At 35.1% G+C, this 9,236-nt stretch overlaps 1 pseudogene; it reads left to right on the top strand.

Annotated features, from left to right (window-relative positions):
* Positions 1–8,537: 8,537 nt before the first annotated feature.
* Positions 8,538–8,906, top strand: LOC149002449 (non-specific lipid-transfer protein Lac s 1 pseudogene; annotated as a pseudogene).
* The last annotated feature ends 330 nt before the right edge of the window (positions 8,907–9,236 follow it).

Raw genomic sequence — 9,236 nt, 5'->3', positions numbered from 1 at the left:
GATCCATTCTATCGCTAATGAACATCAAAACACCACAATAATGCTAAATCACAAATAAGAAGTTCTTAAGTACCTTGATAAATTAAGTTCTTTTAGTTCATCTCATTGAAATTTACTTAACGAAAAAAACTAAGATTACTATTCTAAAATCATATTTGGTGATATGTGCATATGCACAGTGAAGGTTTTTTTTGGTGGGTGAGACTAAGTTTACTATATATCTATAACCCACGAAGTTCCTCTTGTTTGTGTTGGCGGCTTCTTAGATTATATATATAGTTAAGTATTTTTTGTTTTAGGAATCACGAATCTCACACCACAACCAGTGCATCCAAGCTACATAATTAACATTGTAAGGTTAATACATCTATTATACACATTGAAACATAAAATATTACCACACCTAGACATGTAAATGGATAGCGTAAATTCGCCTCCGAATTTGCATTTGGTTCTTGCACCCACTACATGAAGCGTTTATAGACGAGTGTGTGGAAAGACCGATCAACCCCTAGTGCAACCGAAAAGCCTTGCAACTCAATACCTTTATTGCACTCCCACCCGTCTCCGTCTTCGTGCGTGAGCAATGCGGGAGGTTGGTATTCTTTTTTATTTTAATATGTATCATTTCTTTTGTACAAATCTTGTTTATAAATCATATTTCCATGGGAATGTAAAACAAGGACAAAAAAGAGTAATATGTATGGGATATTGGTGTACACCATTGAACATTACCAGGAATGCGAGTAAATACAAGAGTAGCTATTGTATTGATCTAGACTATAAGATTTGAAGAGTGAACAATCTAGATCGTGTTATCTCTTTCAAATTATCATAATGAATATATCATTGATTTCCCCTATCTCAATCTTACATCTTGTGCTTTGAGTTACAATATCAAGTTAGCCGTTGAAAATCCCATAATTAATTGATCGGGACTCTCAAGATTTTTATTTTCAATTATCTTTAGTCATTTATATTTTTAACTTATCCTAGATTGGGGGGGGGGGGGGGGAGGAAAATGAAATCTTTCATGTAACACCTAGGAGTTGTTCATTTCAATGCTCAGGAACCATTCACGCCCCAACAGTGAAACCATCAATAGCAAGAGCTTCTTATGTATGCTGGAGTCCCAACTCTGCACGCAAAGTATAATGCATCTCTCACAATTTTAGACAGTCTATCTGATTGTGGTTATTAAGCAAAATTAGTAGCCAAGAATAGAGCGTCTATTTATCTGCAACCTTTTCTTCTACCTATTGTTAATGAGATGGTTGCTAATGTTTAAAAAAGAACCTGGTTCGGAACAGCTTATCTCTTTAATTGTTTAGCAAGTTTGTTGCTTGATACTCTCAGATGAAAAAATGGAACCCAACCAGGTGTATCCTTTTTAATTTTATGTTCTTATTTTTGGAGAGTGAAGTTTCTTTTATTTCCTTAAAATTCAAAGCCCCTTTCAAAGAGTATGATATAATCCTTCAATATTATTTTGTTCATTATTAATACTTATTAGGAACATGCTTCCTTTGTTTGTTAAACTTATTCTTATTACATAAATGTTCAAGAAATGCTTATGGAACGCATTTATTATGCACTAAAAATAATTCCACAACATTTTTAAAGCATACAAACTCACACACAAAAAAATAAAATAAATAAAAGTTTCCCGCAAAGAAATATTGTAGTAGAACTTTCATGATACACACTAGCAATAAACAGTGAAATCTTGATTCACTTTTGGGATGTACATAAGTGAATCAGAGTTGCATTAATTTGTATATGCCTTGTATTCACCTGGTGACACATGCACGAAGGCAAAACCTTGTGAAACAGTTAAAGCAACCATTATTGAGAATTATAAATTAGGATACGGACAAACGAATTTAACTTAAAGCTTATGCAATGCCACCACAATAATTCTTCTTCCCTCGTCTCCCTTGGCTTCACTATCCAGTCCATTGTCATTAGATTCAGAGTAGATGTTTTGAATCGTCTATCTGTTTCAATGGTGAGAGATTTGCCTCTCATCATTGAACCTAATGATGAAGCCAGGGGTCACGATGTGAATGCAAGTTAATTCCTAGGTTTTGTCATTCCCCTTCTTATTTCCAAGGCTCTTAGTTTAAAGGGTTTATTGTTATCATTTTCCCCCTTTAGCATTTTATTGCACTCTCTTCTATGTTTTCTTTCATTGAATTTGCCTTTTTATTCATAAATGCTAATGGAACATTTTAGACCTATCATGGGAGAGGTAAATTAAGCATTGATTTTAAAGGCAATGGTGGATCTAAACAATTCCTTTTTTTGGGTAATCGGATCTAAACAATTCAAGTAAAAAGGTTTGTGTTTTTTCCATCCTAATATTTATAAGTTTTGAGTTTCGAATTGTTTTTCATTTTTCTATCTTTTCAGCAATTTAGTGTAATCAAGATTTGATTTTGAAGGATTTGAAATTTTGATATACTGGTTTTGTCTACGGTTTGATGCATCAATATTGTCAAATTGAAAAATTTTGGGTTTCATTTAATAACAATAGCTGATTATTGATATGGTTGCATAGTTGCATATCAACTCTGCAATATGGTATTATCCCTTTTTTTATTTTTATAAATCTACTTTTGCAGGCCTAACTTCATCTATTATGTTTTACCAAAAAACAAAATCTTATGCACTACTGTTTTTTTTTTTTTACCCATCATGGGTTTTGATGACTAAAAGGTTGTTTTGTCCTTTTAAAAGAAAGAAAAAAAACCCAACTTGTTTGCCTTTTATTTTCCCTTTATTTATTGGTGAATGTTGCAATTTGTTAAGGGCCTGTTTGGTTACATGAGTCTGGATATTTCAAATATCTAGAGATTTCAAATCTATGGAGTCATAATTTATAAAATTAAATGTTTGGTTGTGGAATGAAATCTGTGGATTCATCCTAAAAAACTATTTGATCGACGTGATTTTTGTGGATGTGCAAATGTATAGCTTTTTTGAAATCTTCGGATTTCACCCCTTACCCATAAATCTACAGATTCAAGTTTTTAGTGTAAAAAAGTGAATATCTAGATTTCATGAATCTAGAGATTTTTACAACCAAATGAATATATTTCTCAGATTCATGAATCTAGAGATTTCAAATCTCTGGATTCATGTAACCAAACAGGCCCTAACATTTGATATGATAAGAATTACATTTCATGTAATTTTATCATGAAAATAATTCCTTATTTTTAGTAGATTTCAGGTTCACTTGAATGAGATTAAGTTAATAATTTTTTGTAAACTTATTGCAATATTTTTGCATTTGGAATTTTCATAGCTCGATTGATTTTCTTAGTTTTTTTTTTTTTTCTATTCATTAAATAAATGATCATTGTGTGCTTTAAGACCAATTACATGTTTACCTCAACTGCTATTCTCTCTAGATCTCAATGATAGTGTTCATGATGATTTTGAAAAATAATTTCATGTTTATGCAATCAAAATTAATTGTCAAATTATGTGTTTAGTTTAATAGGTTGGCTTAAGGGTGATTGGAGGAAAATTTATCCATTACATTTCTTTGTTAGAAATGGACAATCAATTTCCTTGTAAATGTATGACATGTGTCCCAACATTACATCAAATGGTTGAAATCTATTTATAATTCACATCAAAGAGTTGTTATTAAATTAAAAAAAAAATGATGTGACGTGTAATTGGACCTAAACCCTTTGATGTGATGTTGGGACACATGTCACACATATACAAGGAAATAGATGTCCATTTCCTTGTCAGAAATGGACAGGATATTAATCCGCAATTGGAGCAGTCCCAACCAGGTTTTTCGAATACAGTAAACTTTCGATTTCATCGATTTCTGAAAAAGAAATGGACCATCAATTTCCCTTTGGATGAATGAGATATGTTTATTAGTCAAATCAAAAGATTGATGTAAGATTTTGAAGACATAAATTTCTTGAGTTTTCTGCATGGCGTCCCCTTCAGTAGGGCTCAAATTCATGACTACTTTCTTAAGGTGGATATATTCTACGGCGCCCCCTTTGAACAAAGTGAAAAATTAGGTCAAGCACTTTGACAGTTAATATTAGGGTGTAAAATGTCTAATATACCCTTTAAGTGTGTAAAACCAAAATACCCCTCAATTAATTTTTCTTCATTTTGCTCTTTAAGTCCATCATCTTCCTCCATCCAGAAACCAAACTCCCGCTCCCCCGGGCCACCGTATGCTTCTTTCTCTGCTCAATTATCTAATCCAACAGGGCAACAATTCTCCAGGATACTTGCAGGTGAAGTTTCATACTTGCTTTTACCCAAAAAAATTAATTTCATACTTGCAACCTTAGACGATGGTTAATCCATCCGTAAATACGTAATATCCATTACTAGTTTACCGTTATTGATCCTGTTTCATGATCAGCTCAAAGTTTGAACTCTGAGATGCCAGTTTGGTCACAATTGCCAAAAGAAAATCGTCATCAATATGGCACTGCTGGCCTGGATCCAATCACTGCCTCACTCTGCTTCCAATTGACAAGTAGTCTGCTATCGCAACTGCCACCATCTCCAACGGCCACCGATATGGCTGACCAGGAAATCAAAAAACATTTGTGAATCCTTGATATGTTTCAGAGTTTAAACATAAAAAAATGAATGTGAAAATTTCCACCTAGTTGTAAGCAAGGGAAAACATATTGCCGAAAATCGGCAAAATTTTGCGATTTTCGGTAGTTTCGCTGACCAGCAAATTAAAAAATAGATGGAAACGAAACTGTTTAAATGTCGCCGGAAAATCGATGATTGTCCGACGAATCAAACGAAAATCGTTGAAGGAGGGGATGACCTGCACCTAGATAATAAATTTATTGGTACATATATAGTTTCTACGAAAAAGATGATAGAGGGGATGACCTGCACCTAGATAATCTTCCTTTGAGTATGTGTCAACTTATAGGATCCTCGTGCATCCAATTCGTACAATGATTCAATTTCCTCAAGGCCTAGGATTTCCTCCAACTTTTTGCAATACATGAGCTTTAATGTTCTCAACATTTTTAACTTTGATTGATTAGGTAGTCCTACCGATGAATCACAGTTTTCAACACAAAGTTCAACCAACCATGAGGGAAGCACTTGGAGGCATTACAACTTTTCACATTAACGAATTTTCAATTGCTTCAAAGTTTTCAAGGTTGACAAATTTGCCGGAAGGGAGTTAAGCTGTGGCAGAAAATTAATTTCCAGCTCCACTAAATTTGGAGCATTCAAAAATCATCAAGAAATTCTGCAATACGGATTGCTTCTAGTTGTACTCTATCCAAAATTCTCATTCCCCCGAATGATCTTGGTAGCTTCACTAGTGCAGTGCCGAATCGAAAATCTAATACCTCAAGCTTTTCTAATAGTCCAACACCATCAGGCAACTTTTTGAGTCACTTGCAAGACTTAAGAATAAGCTCTTTGAGAGAAGTCATCTTAGAAATGCTGTCAGGAAGTATTTTTATTCTTGTGTATGACCAGTCAAGCTTCTCCAGGGTTTTCAATTCACCAATGGAGTCAGGCAATTCTTAAGTGATGTGCACCGCTTGAGATTAAGACTTTTGAGTTGACTCAACTGCCCAATGGACTCATCTAACTCATCCAATGACGCACATCCTTCAAAGTCTAATTGCTCCAAGGAAGGAAACCATGAAAAGTTAGGGGACTTTGATAGGCTATAACAGTTACTATGATCGAGAATTTTCAACTTTTGAAATCGTTGTAAACAAAGAGAAAACATACATATATTATAATTTATAATACTTAATATTATTATTGAGAAAAAGAAAGAAGTCGAATACTATACCTTATGTTTATCTGGAGGTATGTCATTCCAAAACTGAGTAGAACCTTTGTATAATAGCTTGAGATAAACTAATCTTCTATAATATAAACTGGAAAGCTGGAAGCTTCTCTCTGGAAAACATTCAGTTCGAGAAGAAAGCTAAGAAATCTTAAATTGGGCATCAGCTCCAAAGATTCCATAGTTAGATCAAAAGTGTCTTTGAGGCACAGTGGAGGGTCATTCCTTCTATTGTGTTAGTTTCCTTATAACAGATCCAAAAAAACCTCAATCAAATGGAAATTATGGAAATAGAACAATATTAAGAAATAGAAAACAGGGGAGCGGGGATGTGCTTTGGGTTACCTTATGCCTACTTAATACTTTCACAATGTCGCCGTAAGACCATAGCCTACTACGCTTACTTGGATCTTTACGACTATCTTCTAAGACAATTTCTCTTCCCATGTCTAGGATGTGATCATGCATTATCAAGTATTTTCCATCAAATTTTAGAAGGGATCTTTTTATTAATCTGGATATTGCTGGTTTTGGATAAAAGCCACAACCTTCCCAAATCCAAATTACAGTTTTCTTTTTCCATACAATGAAAAACCAAGCTGCATCAAGAAATATGTCTCTTTGATAGTCATTTTCTAAATTGTCATAGCTTATCCTTAGCATTCTTTGGACTTCTTCAAGAGGAATTTCTTTTAACGCTTTTAATGTGTCTTCCCACTCATCTTTGTCACTTATATCTGACAGATAAGACCCGAATAACTCTAGAATTAATGGTAACTCTCCAAAATGGTGCACCACATCATGTGAGAGTTGCATAAAATCTTTTGGAGGTTGGCTATTTTGAAAGGCATGCCAACTAAATAGTTGAAGAGAATGCACATGATCTAACAATCGAGGCCTGTATATTTTATCTCCATTAACTTTAGCCAAGTTCAGAACATCTTCGTCTCTTGTTGTAATTATGACCCAGCTTCCTTTGCCAACCAAAACATCTATTTGTTCTTTTCTGTCAACGTCATCAAGACAAGAAAAACCTTTTTCCTTCCAACTCTTTCTTTTATTAATATTTTTTCCTCTATGAAGATCTCTTATGTCAAAGTCCTCCTTGAAAATATCTTTTAGGAATTGCTTTTGCAATGACACTAGACCCCCAAATTGTGTTGCTTGTTCTCTAACGTCTGAAAGAAAACAATGCTTATCAATGGTTGAAATGATAGCATTATAGATGGCCTTGGCAAAGCCGCGTCTTCCTGATACCACTAGAATCACAAATTCCCACGAGTTAAACATCAATGGAGCCAATGCTTAATAATGACAATAGATCATTTACTCTAGAACCCATGTCAATGAGTTATCAAGCAACAAACTTGCTAAACAATTAAAGCGATAAACTGTTCAGAACCAGAATCTTTTTGAAGCATTTGCTACCATCTCATTAACAATAGGTAGAAGAAAATGTCGCAGATAAAAAGACGCTCTCTTCCTGGGTTCTAGTTTTGCTAAATAACCACAATTAGTTAGACTGTCTAAACTGGTGGGAGATGCATTATACTTTGTGTACTGAGTTGGGACTCCAATGTACAAAAGAAGCTCTTGCTATTGAGGGTTTCACTGTTGTGGCGTGAATGGTTCCTGAGCATTGAAATGAACAACTCCTAGGTGTTATATGAAAGATTCCATTTTCCCCCCCCCCCCCCCCCAATCTAGGTTAAGTTAAAACTATAAATGACTAAAGATAATTGAAAATAAAAATCTTGAGAGCCCCGATCAATTCCTTATGGGATTTTCATCAGCTAACTTGATATGGTTACTCAGAGCACAAGCTGTAAGATAGAGAAAGGGGAAATGAATGATATATTAATTATGATAATTTGATAGAGATCACACGATGTAGATTGGTCACTCTTCAAATCTTACAATCTAGATCAATACAATAGCTACTCTTGTATTTACACGCATTCCTTGTAATGTTCAACAGTGTACAAAAATATCCCGTACATATTACTCTTTTTTGTCCTTCTTTTACATTCCCAAGGAAATATGATTTATAATCAAGATTTGTACAAAAGAAATGAAACATATTAAAATAAGGAAGAATACCAACTGCCCGCATGGCTCATGCATGAAGACGGAGACGGATGGGAGTGCAATAAAGATATTGAGTTGCAAGGCTTTTTGGTTGGACTAGGAGTTGATTGGTCTTTCCACACACTCGTCTATAAATGCTTCATGTAGAGGGTGCAAGAACCAGATGGATGATAATCACTAAATGAATGAAGTTTACAGATATGTAAATACGGGTTGGTTCAAAAAACTAAAACAAAACCAACCTCAAATCGATTGAGTAGGTGAGCCATGCATCTAAAAAATGGTCCCGTTATCCATCTAGTTTGTTCATTCAAATTCTAATTCTAATTCAAAACCAACCAAAAAACGGTTAATTAGAAAAAGCATTTAGGCTTTCCATTTTAGAGAAAATCCATGCAAGCAAAACAACAAACACATCGGAAAGCATTGAAATCTCAACAACCATCAATCTTCCAAGCCAAACAAGGAGACCAGAACCACCTAAGAAGTCTGTTACGCCCTTCTCCTATAAATAAGCACATAGATAGGAGTATGTCATTGCATTGATATAGCAAAAAATACTAGGAGAAATGAAAGAGACAAGAGAGCATCAAGGAGCTTGGAAGTACGTGTAACTATGGCATATTCTAGTGTCATGAAGGTTTTGTGCCTTGTATTGGTCTGCATGGTTGTGGCAGCACCAAATGCTACAGATGCCCTCACTTCTGGGCAAGTGGTCTCTCGATTGGCTTCTTGCCTCACCTTTCTGGGCAATGGAGGAAAGGTCTCTTGGGTTTGTTGCAATTCCGTGAGGGCACTCAACTCCATTGCAAGAACCACTCCTGACCGTCGGGCAGCTTGTCGTTGTCTGAAGAATGCCGACAGAGCCACTCCCGGCATCAAGGGAGGCAATGCTTCAGCACTTCCCGGAAAATGTGGTGTCCACCTTCCCTACAAGATCATCCCTTCCATTGACTGCTCCAAGTTTATTTCATCATCTAGATAACCCAGTGAATTTTCAAATCCTTTCTATTCCGATCCTGAATCTCAAACACTTAGATAAGAGAATTTGATAATGGTTAACTGATTCATGTATGACTAAGATTCGGATTTTGTAACGTTTTCAGGGTGAGGTGAAGTGAAAGTTCTCAAAGGCGAAGAAGATCAATAGACATGTCTAGATCCGGCAATTCCACATTAGTGGTAGACAATGTTAATATTTATTTCGTACAGTCACCCAAACTAGGAGATAAACAAGCAGCTCAACTGCCTTACAATTATATGTTAGCACATTGATAACTAGAGTATTTCAAACTTGTCCACCCCTAATGTGGAA

This window comes from Hakea prostrata, chromosome 10 (genome assembly GCF_041222555.1).
Source record: "Hakea prostrata isolate BN-2017 chromosome 10, UWA_Hpros_2, whole genome shotgun sequence".
Taxonomy (NCBI): Eukaryota; Viridiplantae; Streptophyta; class Magnoliopsida; order Proteales; family Proteaceae; genus Hakea; species Hakea prostrata.
Note: the sequence above shows the minus strand (reverse complement) of the source record. Positions and strands in the feature narration are given on the sequence as shown.